Here is a 21,027-nt window from a genome sequence, read left to right as displayed (position 1 = left end):
CCTTATTATGGTGACTATATTGGCTGAATGTAGCTAACATAGCTAAAATACCAATGGCATTATCTTTGGATTCAGCCAATTTAGTCTCCATTATTATGGGCTGAACTTTGGATAAGGGGATAACATTTTTCATAGTGTGTTTTGCTGCTACTGTTTTAGCCCTAGGCTGATGGAGATGTTAATTACAAACAGTGCTTCCCATTCTAAAGGTGAAGTGTTACCTGGAGAAGCCATTAGCTCAAAATATGTGACTATCATTTTATTATTTGTTCTATTTGTTATATTTTGTGTATTGCATTTGAGGAATTTAAATTGTGCTAATGCTTTTATGGTATGCCTATATTTCTTACTTCTAATAAAGTGCTTTGATAAAAAGAGTCTAAGTCCTATAAATAAGAATAAACATAAACTTATAATCTTATAAGTATTGAAAAAGTAATTTTTTGAATTTGTATTTTCATATTTTCTCACTTAATTTAGCAAGGTGATAAGTGAATGGCAGAGATACAATAAATTTCTACTGATCTTTTGGACATGACTTGTTATTTCTATCCATTCCTATTCCTACTTACTAAACACATTTTCATTTGAAAAAAAATTACAGATGACAGACCATTTTATTGTTTTGCATTTTATGATGACTATTACATTAAATTTTATTTGTCTTTATTCTTGTTCCCTCTTCCATTTTAGAATAGTAGAGACTTGATATTATGACCACTGATCTACCTTCTTGTAAAACTGCTCTGCAAAATATCAAATTAATATAAAGATGGAGCATTCATATTGCACTTGATTACTGGAATTGATTATTCTGAACTTTCTAACTGATGATGTAAAGCTGAACTAGGAAAAGTGTAGTTAGTATGTACTCAGAGAGATTATATAATAAGCACAACAAAAAAGATAAGTGATGATTTGAAGTGATAGGTTCTGGATGTTGAGATTATCTCCGTCTTCTAACTCATTGCTTTCAATCAAATTTTTGTCTTGTTATTGATAAGCCTGGAAGCTGAACTTGAAATATAGTTCAAATTCTGTTGTTTTTGTTCAGTTGCTAAGTTGTGTCTGACTCTTTGTGGCCCCATGAACTGCAGTATGCCAGGCTTCCCTCTCCTTCACCTTCTCCCAGAACTAGTTCAAACTCATGTCCATCAAGTCATCTCAACCTTGTTGCCCTCTTTTCCTCTTGTCCTCAAAATTTCTCAGCCTCAGGGTCTTTTCCAATAAGCTGGCTATTCACAACAGGTGGCCAAAGTATTGGAGCTTCAGCATCAGTCCTTCCAATGAATATTTAGGGTTGATTTCCTTTAGGATTGACTGCTTTGATCTCCTTGCTGTCCAAAAGACTCTTAAGAGTCTTCTCCAGCACATTTTGAAAGCATCAGTTCTTTGCTGCTCAGCCTTCTTTATGGCCCAACTCTCACATCCGTACATGACTACTGGAAAGACCATAGCTTTACTATACACACCTTTGTCAATGAAGTGATGTCTTTGCTTTTTAACATACTGTCTAAGTTTGTCATTGCTTTACTTCTGAGGAGAAAGCACATCTGAACTTTTATATCAAGTGTCTTTTGGATAATTGTATGAATTCCTAACATAGAAGTAAATGATGTCAAGTTAGTGACTATGAAACATGCAAGTTGTTAACAGTGGTGATAGCTGATGCAATGTTGTTGTGTGTTTGCTGCGTCTTGTCTCACTTTTTGCGACCTAATGGACTGTAGCCCACCAAGCTCTTCTGTCCATGTGATTTTCCAGGCAAGAATACTGGAGTAGGTTGTCATTTCCTCCTCCTCCTCTTCCTCCTGACACAGGCATCATACCCATGTCTCCTGTGTCTCCTGTGTTAGCAAGCAGATACTTTACCATTGAGCCATGTGGAAAGCTCATATAATGTGATGACCCCCCCCAGTAAATATGAGAAAAATTTTATTAGATTTAAAATATGATAAATAGGGAGGTACTTACAATATCTTTATGCTGGGATGGTTGCCAACACATCCAAAGTTTTGAGGTAGTGAAAATTTTGTGGCATATGACACAAATTATTCATATGATCCTTTTGTAAATGGCTAAATTAGTAGAAATATACAGCCAAAATGACAGGGAAATGAGAAATGATACTATTCCATTGCTGCTATGTAAAGAATTGGTTAAAGTAAAAGCAACACCGAGGAAGGAGGGAGACCCTAATCATATTACCTTAAGATGAGTATTGAAAACAAGAACTGTCTTCCGCTGCCATCCAATGCTCCTGTGTGTCTTGGAAAATATCATAATCATAATGTTACCCCATGAGACAGTTAATCACAAAATTTGCAACTCTCCAAGCTCAAGTTAAAAGTGAGAACTAGCTATGGAGATTAAGGACTGTAATATAAGATAATTTGGACATATACAGAGAAAATAACAAATGCCTGAAGAATCTTTATAATTTTTCTCAGATTTAATGATTATTTCTTTATTTTATATGAGATAAACCATTTTCAAGTTAGTACTGACCAATTAATACTGACTGATTGGATGTGATATTCAATATTTAGTTAAATTTATGGTGGATATTGCATAACAAATTACCACAAACAGTGCTTTAAACACAGTGTGTTTTTTATGTCACCCTTTCTATAGGTCAAGAATCTGGCAGTGGCTTCACTGGGCCCTCTCCTCAGGGTCTCTGACAGGGTCTCTTCTGAACATTCAATTTGCAGAGGCTCTGCTTCCAAGCTGTTGTGACTACTGGCAGAATTCAGCCATCAGGGAAGTGGAACGGAATCTCTCAATTTTTTGTTGGTTGTTGGCTGGAGGCCAGTCTCAGTTTTATTTTATTGTTTTGTTTCTTTTTTTTATTTGTTTCTGTTTGTTTTTTGGCTACATGAGCCTCTGTAGCCCATCAAGCTTCTTTGAAGTGTATGAATAGAGAAGGCAATAGAGACAGTCTGCCAGCAAGACCACAGTCAGTTTCCTATGACTTCATCTTGTTAATAAAGGCTTGTCATTTTTTTTCTTGGTTCTTTTTAAAATAATTTTATTCTTTATTTTTGACTGTGCTAGGTCTCTGTTGCTGTGTGGGCTTTTCTCTAGTTGTGGTGAGTGGGAGCTTTGGGAAACAATGGAAACAGTGACAAAATTTATTTTCTTGGGCTCCAAAATCACTGTGGATGGTGACTGCAGCCATGAAATTAAAAGACACTTCCTCTTTGGAAGAAAAGCTATGACAAACCTAAACAGCATATTAAAAAGCTGAGACATTACTTTGCCAGCAAAGGTCCATCTAGTCAAAGCTATGGTTTTCCCAGTAGTCATGTATGGATTAGAGAGTTGGACTATAAAGAAAGCTGAGCACGGAAGAATTGATGCTCTTGAACTGTGATGCTGGAGAAGACTCTTGAGAGTCCCTTGGACTACAAGATGAAACCAGTCAGTCCTAAAGGAAATCAGTGCTGAATATTCATTGGAAGGACTGGATACTTAAACTGAAGCTCCAATACTTTGGCCATCTGATACAAAGAACTGACTCATTTGAAAAGACCCTGATGCTGGGAAAGATTGAAGGTGGGAGGAGAAGGGAATGACAGAAGATGAGATGGTTGGATGGCATCACGGACTCAGTGGACATGAGTTTGTGTAAACTCCAGGAGTTGGTGATGGACAGGGAGACCTGGCATGCTGCAGTCCATGGGGTTGTAAAGAGTCAGATGTGACTAAGTTACTGAACTGATGGCTGACTCACTTTGCTGTACAGCAGAAAATAACACAGCAATGTAAAGCAACTATACTGTAATAAAAACAATATAAGTACTACTATGAAAAAGACAAAAAGTGTTAATGGGGTCATGAAGAAAGGGGAACACATATAATTTTAGTTGGACTACAAATTGGAGAAGCCATTATGGAAAACAGGATATTTATACTTGGTGACATACTGTTGTTAATTAGCAGTGTGCTCTTAACATGTCACTTCAATTCTGAGCCTCAATTCTCATATTTTTAGAACAAATGATGGAACTGGTTGTCTTCATTGTCTTTAAAATATTCTATGCCTATATAAACAGCCCAGATATAAAACTTAGCTTGTTGATTTAAATAATACCCAGCCTTTTTTTTTTTTTTTAACTTCTTACACTTAACTACATTTTAAACAGAATGGAAAAATCCCCTTAGACTTCAAGTGCATACCTACATAAACATTAAAACTGCTAACAATGTTTTACCAAAAAAAATCACACTACCATTTTAACTGGATAATTTAAACTCAAACAAATGTTTATGCATGAGATGAGGTTTGGAAGTTTGTATTTCTTTTAAAAATTCACTCTTACACTTCTAAAAGCCTAGTGTGTAGCCACGGGGGAATAGAACTATCTGTTCCACCATCTGTTAGGGAGTAGACTGTAAGCGTAGCACAGGTTATTACCAGAGACAATAGTGTGCAATCATACCTGTGAGTTTGGAATGTGTTATAATCATTAAAGTATACCAATTTTTTGATTTTTCATTCTCAGAAATTATCACATAAAATGCTTGTTTAGCCCTTGGTTACACATATCCACATTTACGCTCACTTTAATATTATTTATTTTTGGAAATGCTCAAAACAATGAAAAAAATATTCCAACAAATCAAGGGGTATTACATATCGGTATAATAAATAACCTAGCTATCTTTATAAGATTGCTGCTGCATATTTGGCATGGTTACATTACCAAATATAAAATTTTGCCTTTTGAGGAATAACCATATTGTAGTTCCTATTCAATATCCATGAAAACATAACAGGCACATGCTATGTGGCCAAGAGGAAAAGAGGTTTATCCATTTGCTGATGAAATGACCTGTAAATTGAGCATAGAATGATCTTTGAACTGACACTTTTTGTATAAGAGATTTTATTTTTCAATTTATTGACTAATCTCATTGGTGAAAGATACTAATTCTCTGGCAAAAGACTGTTTTCATTAAAGAGTCTTTCTAGATCAGTAGTTTTAGTTAAGCTCTACAAACTAGTACACTGTTTTTTGGATTCTGTATCTGTTAAAAGTTCACATTTGTTCCAAATATTAATATAGTCTAGCCACGTCAGTGAACTTTGCTCTCACTGCTTGCCAGGAGTTTTATTCTAAACTGTTGAAAAAATTTGTGAGCTGTTAACTTCATTGACTTTGGATTTGCCTTTGAATTAAAAAGAAGAGTCATCTATTCTTTAGAAACATCACAAAAAAAGTGACTGATTTCACTACACATGTTCTATTCCATCTTGGTGTTTATGTCAAATTTCAGATTTTGTACTTTCTAAACTAAAACTTTCATATGATGCTGTTTCTTTTTCTATTCATGTTTTGTTGACAGTTATAGTTAAACATCTGCTTCTTGCTTGGCGAAGTGCCATTAGTTGCTAAATTTCCTCCCCCCAAATGGCACTTTTTTTCTTTTGCCTGATCCTTGTGTGCATTAGTAGTCTTTTGGTAGCCAATCTGCCTATCAATAATAACTTTATGTGTCAAATAAAAGTAATATATGCCAATGGAAGAAAAGTCCAAGTTTTTTGAGATATTAGTTGACTTCAAATGTACATATTAATATGAAACTAATTATTTTATAAATAATTTATTAATATATTTTATTCTTAATACCTGAATCCATCACAAGAACCAATAAAATATGTTAGTTTTAAAAGAGGTTAATAAATGGCCTAATTATGACTGTATGAACAGGGTAGTTTCCTGGAACTATTAACAGTGGAAAACTTTAACTACCAGAGATCAAAGGAGCAAGGAGAATGAAGGAAGAAATGCTACCAGAACCCAAAGAGAGAACTACACAAAGAGAGACACCTATATAAGCAATGCCCTTTGGTAAGAAGATACCACCAGAACGTCATAAACTCTCACAGGGAGTTGGGGCAATAAATCTGCCAGCCTTACTCACCTTCTTTTCTTTATCATCTTTCTGGTGCCTCTCCTTGGTCATCAGCCACCAGAGAACAAAAAGCAAGGAGGCCTTTTGACCTACTTAAAATATGTCAGTGTGAAAGAAAAAGTAAACATGGATTGATGGAAAATATCCTGCAAGTTGCACCCGTTTTGCACCACAACATTCATTATTTTCCTCTTTTCAGTTAAAAAATTATACAGCAGAAAGCATAAAAATGCCAATCAACTATCAAACCATCCTGATGGAAACACAGTCATGTGACATATTCACCTGAAATGTAAAATGTTAGCTACCGTCATGCTCTTCACATCAAACAGCAGGGAGATAAAGGGCATTGTAAGTAACATCTCAGACAGTGTCTGCTGTCTCATTTCTGCAACTGCTTTTCAGCCTAAGTTGGTAACCATTATTGTTTTCTTCTATCACCCTCTTCATAATCCCTTTATTTTCTACCAGCACCTCACCTAACAGGGCTCATTAATTCTTATAGGGGATGAGTTGCCTTATTTATCTACTGACTAAGATCATAGTACAAGAAAGTTCTAGAAGACTCTCAGTGAATTTTTTGTATTTCAGGTACAACGCTTTATCCTCCAATGTCTACCAGAAATTCATTTTACTCCTGGCAATTAAGATTTCCTGGCTAGTATCACCCATATCTGCCTATTCAGTAGGAAATCAATAGCCCTGGAACACATGATCCCAGAATTACTATATTCCCTAATGCAAGCATTCCTTTCAGCTACTGATGTCTCTAAACTAACTGTGCTCAAAGTTATGGTGTAGGAAGAAAAAATATCACCAAGGATTTATTTTAATAATTGTGATAGAAACACTGCTAGATAGATCCTTGTTTTCTTCCTGTGATGAAGATGGCACCAGACTCTGGGTTCTGGTTTAAGGCATGTTGAAACTATCCTCTGAGATAAAATTTCAAGCTGTATCATATTTCCCAAGTGGTTGGTAATTGGATATGCAGGAAGCTATTTCATTATCCTATCAAATTAGCTGAGTCCAAGATCACTGATTTCTTTAGATGCGAATCCATCATCATAGTATAAAATGAATTGTCTAGATAGAGGAGATCTTATTTGTGATTTTTGTGGGATGGATAAACTATTCTGCATATCCATGAATATTAGTGCTAGCAGAAACCCTGCAGCCAAAGAATGGGAATCTGTTCCCTGAATATGTGTCCATCCCAGTGAAGGGAAAGTACAAAAAATCCATCATAAAAAATGTCCATTATAACTCTTTTGCCAGAGTTGTTGGATTAATATTCATTCAAGAATGTCCATGGATTGTTGCCACATGTGGAGTTGCATCTTAGCCTCTGCAGTGGTGAGCACTCAGCAATGGTGATGGCAGTTGGGAATTGGTTAGCAGAAATTCACACTGCTGAGCTCAGCATTGGCCATGTGATCCTAGTAATCCAGGCTACTCTGTACACAGGCCCGTTGAATAGAGAAAGGGGCTAATTTACATTGACAAGATGAGCCTTAGTGTTTACATTATTATTTAGATCTTTTTTCCAAAAATATATACATTCTGGGTTAGGCATTAAAGAAAGAAACACCATGTCCATACTCTGCTGCCATTTTTTCAATCATATAATTCTATATCTATGTACAGCAAGTATGTCAAGGCTGTATATTGTCACCCTGCTTATTTAACTTCTGTGCAGAGTATATCATGGTAAATGCTGGGCTGGATGAAGCACAAGCTGGAATCAAGATTGCCCAGAGAAATATCAATAACCTCAGATATGCAGATGACACCACCCTTATGGCAGAAAGCAAAAAAGAACTAAAGAGCCCCTTGATGAAAGTGAAAGAGGAGAGTGAAAAAGTTGGCTTAAAACTCAATATTCAGAAAACTAAGATCATGACATCTGGTCCCATCACTTCATGGCAAATAGATGGGGAAGCAATAGAAACAGTGACAGACTTTATTTTCTTGGACTCCATAATTACTGCAGATCGGGACTGAACTCATGAAATGAAAACCACTTGCTCCTTAGAAGAAAAGGTATGACAAACTTAGACAGTGTATTAAAAAGCAGAGACATTACTTTGCCAACAAAGGTCCATCTAGTCAAGGCTATGGTTTTTCCAGTAGTCATGTATGGATGTGCGAGTTGGACAATGAAGAAAGGTGAGCGCTGAAGAATTGATGCTTTTGAACTGTGGTGTTGGATAAGACTCTTGAGAGTCCCTTGGACTGCAAGAAGATCAAATCAGTCAATCCTAAAGGAAATCAATCCTGAATACTCATTGGAAGGACTGGTGCTGAATCTAAAGTTCCAATACTTAGGACCACCTGATGTGAAGAGCTGATTCATTAAAAAAGACCCTGATGCTGGGAAAGATTGAAAGCAGGAGGAGAAGGGGATGACAGAGGAAGAGATGGTTGGATGGCATCACCTACTCAACGGACGTGAGTTTGAGCAAGCTCCAGGAGATGGTGAAGGACCAAGAAGCCTGGTGTGCTATAGTCCATGGGGTCACATAGAGTCAGACATGGCTAAGCAGCTGAACAGCAACAAATACACAGCAAAACAATATTGGCTTTTGCGATGGAATACTACCTTTTCATGAGCAGTATACCATGATTGTGGAGAAGGCAATGGTACCCCACTCCAGTACACTTGCCTGGAAAATCCCATGGACGGAGGAGCCTGGTAGGTGCAGACCATGGGGTCGCGAAGAGTCGGACACGACAGAGCGACTTCACTTTCACTTTTACCTTTCATGCATTGGAGAAGGACATGGCAGCCCACTCCAGTGTTCTTGCCTGGAGAATCCCAGGGACGGGGGAGCCTGGTGGGCCACCGTCTATGGGGACGCACAGAGTCGTACACGACTGAAGCGACTTAGCAGCAGCAGCATACCATGATTGATCCAAAAATCAGGTTGTATTTATTTTTCCTCCTTTTCAGTAGTCATAGATACCATTTCTTGAGACTATAGAATGAGTTTAAGATATGATGACAAAAGCTGAACTATGTCCCTGAAGATTCACATGTTGAACTCCTATCCCCTAGTATCAGAATATGACTGTTTTGAAATAAGACTGTTAAAAATGTGATTGAATTCAAATGAGACCTTAGGGTAGATCAGAATCCAATCTGATTACGTCCTTAAGAAGATGAAATTTGTAAACACAAATACCAGAGATGTACAACACACAGGAAAAGATCTTGTGAGGACACAGTAAACAGACAGTCATCTTGAAGCCAAGGAAGGGCCCTCAGAAGAAAACAAATCTGTTGATACATTGATCTTGGGTGTCTAACTTCCAGAACTGCAGTACAATTTAATTCTGTTATTTAAGCTACTCAGTCTATGGTATTTTGTTATGGTAGTCCTAGCAATCTAATACATGTAGGAACAGGTATAATAGAAATCTGAGTCTACTCATACTATTTGAACCTTTTCATACTGGTCATCTATTTAATATTCACTTTTTGCAGCTACATTTTTGAGAGCACATCTTATTTTATGGGTCAATGAATCAATTAACCCTCAGTTTGAAACAGGTTGTTCAGGTCATCTGTTAATTTGGTGCAGCTATAGTTATGTCTAAGTGATCAACCTCAATTAAAATGCAGAATCAATCCAGGCTCTTTTTCAAATAGAATAAAATGTAGTTTACAATGCATATTTTTGCTATTGGATTCATTTTTTAATACTGTTTGTGCGTTTTATTTGCTTTGTGACATGCACCTACAGTTTATGTATCTATACGTGCAAATTTACTTCATTTGTGTCTGACTCTTTGCAACCCTATTGAAGGTAGCCACCAGTCTCCTCTGTCCATGGGATTCTTCAGGCAAGAACACTGCAGTGGGTTGCCATCTCCTCCTCCAGGGGATCATCCTGATGATCAAACCCACATCTCTTACATCTCCTGCATTAGCAGGAGGGTTCTTTACTACTAGCTGCATCTGGAAAACCTTTATTTATCTATATTTTATATAATACTCCATTATACTAATAAATCATAATGTATTTAATGGTAGATAAACCCAGATTGTTTTCAGTTTTAGGTTACTATGAAAATATTATTGTGCATGTTCTGCATATCTTCTGGTTTACTTGTGTAGGCATTCAAGTTGGATACATACCCAATATGAAATGGCTGAGTCCCAGACACTATAATTTTCAATTCTAGTAGATAAGATAAACAGCTTTCCCAAAGCAAACATATCAATTTGAAAAATCCTACCAGCACCTTGAGATTACTCTGAGGGTTTCCTTATTCTAACTCCCCTCTATATTTGTAATTGGCAGTCTTTTAATTTTAAGCATTCTGTGAGTTTGTATTAGTTTCTTCTTGTGGTTTTAATCTGCATATCTAATAATCAATGATTTTGAACATCTTTTCATATAATTATTTGACCATATGGATAGCTTCTTGTATGAATGGCTATTCATTTCTCTTGTCAATCTCATATGGAATTTTCTTTAAGTTTGAATTTTTATACTTGCTAAGTTATATGAGTCACAAATACCTTCTTTACTCTGAAATTTCTCTATTTTATCTCTTAATTTTAATATATCTGTATTTATTAAAAGTACATAAGTGGATAAATATGGCAGAAAACCAGATTATTTCAAAGAGAGAATGTTGGAGTACACTGAGTTAGGGAAAACAGAGGCAGAGATAAATAGGTGAGGGGGATAAAAGTTACTAGAATATATACAATTATTCAAAAATCAATGCATTTCAATCTTTTCTTTTGGAAAGAAAGAGAGAGAGAAAAGGAGAAAGAAAAGAGAGAAAGAATAAATAGGGGAAAGAAGCAGGGGAGTAGAATAAGAGGGAAGGAAGGGGAAGGAAGGAAAGTAGGAACAAAGGAAGGAAGGGAGGGACAAAAGAAAGAAGGAAGCTTAAATTCTTCCCGGTGGCTGTTAAATCCTCCCAGTTACTCAAGCCCATCAAGCCCAAACCCATTTCTTCTTTTTCCTTTATATTTCACTTGCAATCATAGACAAGCGCTGCTGCTGCTAAGTCGCTCCAGTTGTGTCCAACTCTGTGCGACTCCATAGATGGCAACCCACCAAGCTCACCTGTCCCCGGGATTCTCCAGGCAAGAACACTAGAGTGGGTTGCCATTTCTTTCTCCAATGCATGAAAGTGAAAAGTCAAAGTGAAGTCGCTCAGTCGTGTCTAACTCTTAGCAACGTCATGGACTGCAGCCCACTAGGCTCCTCCATCCATGGGATTTTCTAGGCAAGATTATTGGAGTGGCTCTCATTTGCTATAGCACAAATTTAGAATGTATTCTTATTGGAAAAAAAGATGATCTCTCTCTCTCTCTCTCTCTTTTTCTTTTTTTTTTTTAATTTTACAGATAGGAAATCTCAGTTGAAATGCCATTTTCTCAGAGAGGCCATTCATACCCAAAGAACTAAAGTGCTCCAAATCAACCAAGCTTTCACTATCTGTCATCACTGGTTCATTGTCTACACAGAATTCATAACTACATGATATTATTTTGTTTGGCTGTATGTTTTTATTTCTCTGAAGCTCCATGTGAAAGATTTCCATGCTTTCTTTTCCACCTGAATTTGAAGCACCAGAGGGTCACTGACATAAAGTGGGAACTGAAAGCAAAATCGTAGAATTGGTATTTGAAATGTGTAATGCAAATGTCTATCTAGAATTAGAAAAAAGAGGGAGGAGTTAAATTATGACACCTATTTCTCTTTTCATCAATTACAAAAATTGAAAGTTGACACATTGTCTTTCTTTTTATCTCTACTAAACTACATTTTTCAACAGCATGCCTAGCAAAATAGATGTACACACCAAAAAAAAACTTCAGTAATCTCAGCTGTCCTGAAGATTAATTGAAAGTATATAGGATAATATCCAAGGTTGAAAACATAAGGTACAATCTCATCTAATATAAAAATATTTTTAAAAAAAAAGATTTGAGTGGATAATTATATAAAGTTTTAAATCAAGTAAATGCAGTAACATTACTAATGACTGGAAATAAAACATATGGCTGTATTCCTAGTTATCACATTATCTAAGTAATCTGTAAAGCACTAGTTTCAGGAGAGTGAACTATTACTTTAATTTTGATCAACATCTGTGATTTTTGCACTAAAGAATAACCTGAAATAAAAATAACAATTGTACCTATGAGGGATGCTGCTTTTTCACACACAGGCATATTTAAAATAAAGCAAGATGATTGCATTTTGTTAATGCGACGACTGACAATGGAATGTTGTTGGTTCTCATCTTGGGTTATGTTGTTTCAAAGTACCCCATTGTGTTTTACTGTATGTGAAATTTAGAGGTTCCATTTGTGTTTAGAAGGGGGGGGAAATGTGTATTAACAGTGAATAAAGAATTCATCTAATGAATGTTAATATGTTCTGTTCCTGTCATCAAGTGTTTGTAAGGTGATATGTTCCAAGAACAGATATTCACACCTCAATTGTGGAGACTGGAGACAGAGGTAGAGAAATCCACTTCACAAAGAATTGGAAACTCATCTAACAATTCATCATAATTGTTTCTTATTTCCTAGAATGTACTTGGCCTCCTTACTAATTTATCCCTCAAGCTCAGTTAGGTCACCAACACTTGTTAGCTTTCTATACTACTGTGTTACTTATTACACAGAAGAAGAATAAAATTATTTTTTAAGCTGAGTTTCTTTAAAATTCCATATAAAATTTTATTATCACACTTACACCAGCTTATAACAGTATTAAATACTTTATAAGTTCATCTTTTCTTGTACTATGAAGTTTTTGGTGGTAGAAATTGTATTTATTCATATTCAAGAAAATAGACTTTCATCTTTTAGAACAATAATTCTGGAGTCAATGGCCTTGAGTTGAGCTTTCAAAATATTAGCTACATGACCTTGAACAAATTAGTTTCTATCTTTCTTCTTCTGTTTCCTATTTCTAAAGGAGGGTATTAATAGCCCTAAGTTATTGAATTGTGGTGACAATTAAATTAGTTAAACTCTATCTCTTCTTATTTATATCCCAAGTTCTCCATAGAGTGTCTGATTAGTTAGATTAAATGGTTATGTCTTACTTTATCACTGAATTCCCATGGTGAGCTTCAACCTTATAAAACTCTGCTGCCTGGCACAAGTAGATGCTTAGTAATGATTTCTTCATTTAATGAAGACATCAATAAATGAACAGTGAAAGAATAGTATACCCTTTTATCAAGGAAAATTAGACTAAGACATATCAGTTCATAGTGCTATTTTCTAAATTAAAAAATAAACCAATATCAACCAAGCCTCCATATGGTTCACACCATTTTTCATATAAAACTTCACTTTGATAATAAAGGCATCTCTTGGATATCTCTACTGTATTTGGTGAACAGTGGCTCAGAGAATCTAAGTTAAGTTTATCTAAATTAAATCTGTATTGTACTTTGCAATTCATGGAGCATTTATTTTTGAGTAACCATCTTATATCTATGGAAAACATGATGCTTTGAGGAAGAGTCACTTTAACTGGTTCAAGGGATCCTGTAAATGCTGGAAAAATTTAAATCCTTACTAAGAAGCCATGATTCTTCTAAGACTTTCCTTTTCTTGGCACCTCTCATACTCAGATGGTTAGTGTTAGTGTTCTCTGTGACTTGGTTTCTCTTTGTGAAAACTAAGTCTCTATAGTAAAGTAAATGATGTGAAGACCAGATAGAATAGAATTAGGACAACGTCCAAGTAAGGATGACATTACTGGAAAGGACTATTAAGGGTTAAGGGGAATCCAAGAACTTAAAATCATTGATAAAGGGACATATAACCAGTTATTCATTCAGTAAACATTTATCAAGCTCCATTTGTATACTGTGGTGGTTGCTCGGTGGTCAAGAATCTGCCTGCCCATTCTGGAGACGTGAGTTTGATCCCTGGGTCTGGAAGATACCATGGAGAAGAAAATGGCAACCCACTCCAGTATTCTTGCCTGGGAAATCCCATGGATAGAGAAGCCTGGCAGGCTACAGTCTATGGGGTCACAAAGAGTTGGATATGACTTAGCGACTAAACAACAACAGATTGTACTGAGGACGAAATGTACAGCAAACATATATAGGAGATATCAAGTGCAAGGGGAAGAGAGAATTCTGCAGGTACCTCACTGAAAATCAACATCTGAACAAAGATATAAAGGAAGTACCGTATAATAGTGGAGAGGGTAACGTTCAGGTATTAGGAGAAAACACTTTTTTTAGAAAGTGATATGAGCACCAGGAGGCGGCAGGGTGTTGGGTGAAGGATGAAGAGGAGCTCTGTGTGACCAGAGTGGAGAGAGTGAGAAGAAAGCACCAGGGCATGAACTCAGAAAGACAGTGGGAGGCAAATCCTAGATCCCTTTTCAGGACATCATTATGATTTTGAATTCTATTCTGAGTACATTAAGAATACGTTCTGAACAGTGAAAAGACATGTTTTAAGTTAAACGAATTAAGTTTTAGCATAATAAGCTGCCCTGCTCCATAGAAAATAAACAGTAATGGGAGGGAAGGAGTGATACCAGGGGCAATGAACAGATTTGGAGAAACAGACAAGAGTCCTAGAATGACATCAGTGAGGACTGGAGGATCCTATTACCTTGCAGAAGGCATCAGTGAGACAACCTGTAAGAAACATCTTAGCAGATGCAAAGAAAGACACAGATCACAGAAACCTTCCCAGTATAGTGTGCCCATGCTGACAAATGAGATTGGCATGTAGTTTTATTTTCTTTTTACTGTTTTTATCAAATCCATTGTAAGCATTATACTGTTGGATAACGAGAGAAGGAAGGAATTGTTCCTTACTTGTAGTCTTCTGTTATGACTGTATAAAAGGATGCTTACCCATGTGGATGCTGTTGTGAGACAATGTTTAAGGTACTACAAGAGCATCAGTGTGTCTAGAAAAGAGTGGGAGGCCAGTAGATAAGTTTTGACAGGTAAGAGTGATTCCAAGTGGGCAAATCACATAGGTCTTTTGGTCAAGATAATGACTAATATAAAATCTCAATTCAAGATAATCAAATATTTTATGAGGACTACCTTGGCTGCTGTATTAAGTCTAGGCTATAGGGAGACACGGCAAACAAGAAAACAAAATCCTTGTAATAATCTTGAGAGTTGATGGAGTTAAGATCAAGTAATAGCTATGAGAGAGGTGAAAAATACATGTACATATGTTGCTATTCGATTATTTGATCTTACTTTTGTTCTGCTGTTTTATACTTTCTTCTCTCACATTTTGCTCTTATATATATGCCCTTTTTTGGTATTCTCCTTGTTGTTTCAATGATTAACATACAATAATAGTACACTAGGATTCTTAAATTTAGAATGGTGAAAATAATTCACTAATAGTGTTCTCTCATCTACTTGTCTTTCTGTGTTTCTTTTGGTACGTTCAGTGAGAAACTGGTCTTTCTTCTGGTGTATATGGATATATTGATATATCTATAACTGCTTAGAAGTTTAGTGGTTTGAATCTATTCTTTTAAGAGGAATATTTACCTTCTCATTTATAACCACACATCCTATAATTAACTAATGCTTTGTTTTTTTCTCACAGCTTATTATCTGACCCTTTCAATCCCAGTTTCTCTATTTTTTTAAATTTTTTGAATTATTTATTTTTATTTGAGTATTGCTGGAAGTTCTATAGTTTTATCTTCCTAAAGCCTTTTGCATAATTATTCACTGATTTCTTGAAATGTGACTCCAAGTGGAGGGAGGGGTCGAGAAGGATCAGAGTGTTCTTGGTAGGTGGCATCAGCCAGACTCTGTATAGATGAGTCTGAGGGGAGGGGACTCTGGCACCTGGGGCATCCAGGTATGTTTCACCTCAGGAGACCCTGCTACCCCCATTGAACATCCTGGGTCCCACCAGAAAAGGCTTCTCTGGATAGAGTGGTCCAGGCAGCACAGCCACTTCTAACCCAATTCAGCTGTCCTCTGAGCCACCTCTGAAACTCACCACATCACAGCCCAGCCTTTCCCTGTGTTCCATCAGAATCTGTGCTTACCCCCAACCCACCACAGACCTGAAGCCACAAAGCACAGCCTGTGGATTCTAATTATATTGCTCTCTTTGTCTCCTGGGTAACCCCATACTCTCCTCTCCCACCCCCAAATAAACAATTGTAATTTTAGTAACTTCACAAGTGAATGTGTATTGAACCATGTAGATCCTTCTTGAATAAAAATATTATATTTCTTTTATTTATTTATTTTTCTTATAAACCAACCTAACATTTATAAGAGCTGTTCTTTTAACTTTCCATTTTGTTTTTGCATTCTATTCAGTTTTTAAGTATACGGAATTGAATATATGTGCTCATGCTATCTTTATCTTGGACATCTCAATTTCTAAATGATGAATTATATTCTTTATAGCTATAGCATGTTTTCTGTGACAAAATAAATGGAAACAACAAGTCAGTATATCTAAACATTTTAAATATGTCTTCTCAAAAGAAATGCAAAGGGGAAAATATTTGGAGAGTGCTTCAGAGTCATATGTGTGTGTATTTGAATCATGGGGAGAGTAAGGAAGCTTAATTAAGCCAAAGTTATTCCATAGTGTGTATGAAGGTATATATTAGAAGAATCATGAATTAATGCATCTCTACCAAACAATGTTTTACTCATATGGGACTATAAATTAATAGGATGGGATGGCTGGTACATAATATATCCATTGGGTTACTTCTGTAAACCTGAAGTCATTTAAGTATTAATTTGCATAACTGAGTTCATTCTTCCTATTTATATTTAGTGTGCAACTCCTATTTATATTTAGTATGCTAAGGAAGTAAGATATGTACAGAATGCATTAATAGAGGTGTGTGTGTGTGTGTGCACACACACATGTGCAATCAGTCATATCTGCTTCTTTGTGACCCCATGGACTGTAGCCCAGCAGTCTCCTCTGCCCATGGAATTTTCCAGGCAAGAATACTAGAGTTGCCACATCCTACTCCATTCCCCCACTGGGTTGGGGATCATCCCAATGCAGGGATTGAACCCATGTCTCCTGTGTCTCCTGTGTTGGCAGGCAAATTCTTTACCATTAAGCCACCTGGGAGCTCCTAAGTAGAGGTGAGATGCCTGTTTTTCAGATATCATGGTATCAGAGTTCTCTTGAATGAGACTGTCCTCAGAGTACATATTTATGTATGAAAATGGAGAAAGATAGGATATTTTTTTCTATAAAGCTCTGAAAACTTCCTCAGCAGAAGGCAGCGTGCTTATAATGCTGCCATGTGTAACATATTCACGTTCAGTGGAAAAAATCAATGGTTTCAACTGAGCAGTGTCATTAATGTCAGCCTAGATTAAAGTGGACCTCAAAGATGAAAGCCGTGTCTTGGAGGAAGGGAAGTGCCTTCCTTTTTGGTAACTCTGACCTTGTAGTGAAACTAGGTGGATTTTTACAAATACATGGGCAAAACATAAAACAAGAAAGTTATTATTGTTAATGTCTTTTAAATATAGATATGTTAGGAATCTAGCCAGAGAAAAAATAGATTAAACGAAGCTTCCATATTAAAAAATTGTTAAACAATATATTTTATTATGCTTATAATTTATATATTTATGGTTTTGAATATACTGTCATTATCTATTTTCTAATTTTTGGTAAGTAAAATTAGCCAATCTTTGGTCTTCTTGTGAAAATATTTCATTCAATTTATCTCTTAAACATTGATTTTCTTATAGGATTTTGTGTTATTTATATATATATATATGTGTATATATATAAATATATTATCTTTCTCTTTGAGCTCAAACCTTTTTGGAAAACAACAGTTTATATTTTTAAAAGTATGACTGCTTTTATAATAAATGTAAATAACTCATATCTTGATGGATATGATAAAAAGCTTTAAATAGTCTAAGTTCAAATAACAGATCAGTTTTAGCCAGTGTTTCTTGTGAGAACTATATTAATAATAATAGTGACATTTCAACTGAATCCTTGAAAAAAGGATAGAATTTGGAATTGGAGATACAGATATGGTATTTTGAGAGGAAGGAAGCTCAAAATAAGGTGAAAAATTGGACTAGAGCTTGCAAAGTATATAAGAACATTGTGACGGATATGTTCACAAAAGGAAAGTAGAAGGGACACATGGAATAAAGAAGAGGGATATTAATAACAAGAAATAGTTCTCCTGTAACAGTGGCAGGGGAAATGAAAAAGAGGAGATAGACGCTGACACATTGCAAGCATGGGAGTGAGGTGATGAAGACCAAGTGTGCCTAGGTCTGCACTAGGGAGACAGAGGAGATGTTTATAGACTAACAACGCTGGATAGCCAGGAAAAAAGCCACTCTTGAAACAACAAAATATTTGAGCATTTTTAATAATAACTTTTAAATAAATAAAAAATATTATGCATGTCATTTCCCAAAACAATGTTTCATAGAAATGGTGACAGGGTAGGGTTACTGGGAGAGGTTTTCTATTTATTTATCTATTTTTCTATCTATAATTTTTTATGAGTGAGTGAGTGTGTGTGTGTGTGTGTGCCTGAAGTAGTGAAAATAAGCTGCATAAGAGATGGAGTAGAGAATCCATTTAATGTAGGTCACGAAGGAGACACACTCTGAAAAAGTGAAGTTTGAGCAGAGATCTGAAGGTAATGAGGGAATAAGACATGAACATCAGGAAGAAAAATATACCAGATGGAATGAGCAAGAATTAAAGCCCTGGTGTGGGGATGAATATGCTTGATGAGTCTGACTAGCAGCAATGAGGCCGGGGTGGCTGGGCCAGAATGAATAAAAGACAGCGTGATTGGAAAAACAGAGAAATAGAGATCAGAGTGTAAATGTGGAAGCTGAACTTCTAAGGCTCTGACAGGTTTATAGGTATTTCTCTCTAAGGTTAAAAACTCTGGCAAGAGCTTAGCAGAAAATATATTACTTATATTTTATCAGAATGACTATCCTTCTTTTTAGAGAATCGACACGAGAGAGCAAAGAAGTTAGAAGAGAGATCAGGAGGTGATTGCAGTTGCCTTGGTGAGAAATTGTGACACTTTGAATCTGCAGAGTTGCCTATATGAGAAAGTGAGAAAAATCAGAATCAGGAAGTAATTGAAGGGTAAAGAATGGGACACTTTCAGAGAGGAACTGTACAATTTGAAAAAATGTCCCTTGCAATTTCCTCACATGGAAAAGATGGAGAGGAATGGGTTTGTAGAAGAAATCAAGTGTGTTGTCTAAAACAGCATGTATGAGATGACTACTAAATGCACAAATGGAAATAGAAAACACGGTCGGATATGAGTCTGGAGTTCAGGAGAAATTTTAGGGATGTTAACGTGGATGTGAGCGTGCAAAGACTCAGGGGTATTTAACGTAACACGATCATTGTTGTTGCTGTGCTCATTTGCTCAGTTGTGTCTCTTTATGACCCCATAGACCCCAGAGCCTGCCGGGCTCCTCTGTCCATGGCATTTTCCAGGCAAGAATACTGGAGTAAGTTGCCATTTCCTTCACCAAGGGATCTTCCCGACCCAGGAATTGAACCTGAGTTTCTTGTGTATCCAGCACTCGCAGGCAGGTTCTTCTCCATGTGCTACCTGTAGGTTGTTGGAAACTTAATGTGGTTTAGTTTCGAATATATAATTTAATTAGTCTTCTTTCACTAATAACTCACCTCTCCTCTTCTCTTATTCCCTTTTGGGTATACCCAGGCTCTTCCTATTTAATAATATTTTCTGTGGTATCCCAAAGCCTTCTCATGCTCATAGTAATATACACACAATATATATAGTCACATACACTAAAATATTTCCCTCACTCATTTTAAGGGGTTTTTATTATGTAAAATTTTCTGAGTTTATAACGTATAATAGACTTCATATGTGAACCAACTATACAATATCTAAATGATATTATATGGTATGCATATAACATTGTTTGATATAAAGTATATTTCCACTACAAACTGCTGTGTATATCTGTGTATATAAATATGTATCCCATGCAAACTTGCATTCATACATCAGTTCAGTTCAGTCACTCAGTCGCATCCAACTCTTCGCGACCCTATGGAGCACAGCACGCCAGGCCTCCCTGTTCATCACCAACTCCCGGAGTTTACTCAAACTCATGTCCATTGAGTCAGTGATGCCATCCAACCATCTCATCCTTTGTCAACCCCTTCTCCTCCTGCCTTCAATCTTTCCCAGCATCAGAGTCTTTTCAAATGAGTCAGCTCTTTGCTTTTATATTATTTATTTTTCGGATTGCTTTATGAAACATTTTAACAGCTCGCATTTCTACCGATGATCCATGAGATTCTACTTCTCCTCTCATCTCCATCCCTCCTAATGGCAGGCCTTATATTTTTAAAAATGTTTTCCTTATTACTCCCCTGATTATATAGTTATAGCCCATTGTCGTTCTAATTATGCATTTCCCCAACTACCAGGGAAATGTTTCTCTTTCTTTAATTGTTCCAACATCTAGGGAGATTTCTCACGTTTATGAAGCATTTTTTATATATTGGTAGACTAGTTGTCTTTCTTTAATTTCTGTCTTTTGGCCTCCTTTGACATTGCTCTGTATTTTTCCTAGGTTCTACCTTGTTGAAATGTTCAGATTTTCAGTGGTGGTCCCCTGTTAGTTGGAAGCTGTGAATATTCAGAGTTTACTACAAGTATATCCTTTAATTTTTTAATATAGAGACTTCATCAAAATATCATGTGCATTTGTGTTTTTTGCTTGTTTTCTTAGCCCCAAGAAGGCTTGGGATTATCCTTGGAGCTATTGTTCTACACTGAGAATTGTCTTACAACATAATGGCTATTTGTTTTGTTTTGTTTTGTTTCAAATAAAGGTGAGGACGCTATTACAGTAGTGATTTTCTAATTTTTGTAGGTATTCCATATTATTGTGTTTGTAACTCCTTCCTGGACACCAGCACATAGTACTTCAGGTCAATTACTCTGAACACAAGTATGCTTTGCACCAAGAGGCACAAATGATATGATCTTGGGCTCTGCTCAGGCAGACACATGGTTTGGTCCCAGGCTTTGTGCAATCTAATAATACTAATAACTTCAA

General features: G+C 36.2%; 1 long non-coding RNA gene across 1 annotated transcript in view; it reads left to right on the top strand.

Moving 5' to 3' along the window:
- Positions 1–19,507, top strand: part of LOC129633277 (uncharacterized) — a 58,363-nt gene extending 38,856 nt beyond the window's left edge. The window contains exons 2-3 of the long non-coding RNA XR_008704991.1: positions 5,718–5,858; positions 19,378–19,507. This is a non-coding gene — a long non-coding RNA (uncharacterized LOC129633277). The remainder of the gene's footprint in view (positions 1–5,717; positions 5,859–19,377) is intronic.
- The last annotated feature ends 1,520 nt before the right edge of the window (positions 19,508–21,027 follow it).

Source organism: Bubalus kerabau, chromosome 18 (genome assembly GCF_029407905.1).
Source record: "Bubalus kerabau isolate K-KA32 ecotype Philippines breed swamp buffalo chromosome 18, PCC_UOA_SB_1v2, whole genome shotgun sequence".
In the NCBI taxonomy this organism is placed as follows: Eukaryota; Metazoa; Chordata; class Mammalia; order Artiodactyla; family Bovidae; genus Bubalus; species Bubalus kerabau.
This window is presented reverse-complemented; position numbering and strand designations above follow the sequence as displayed.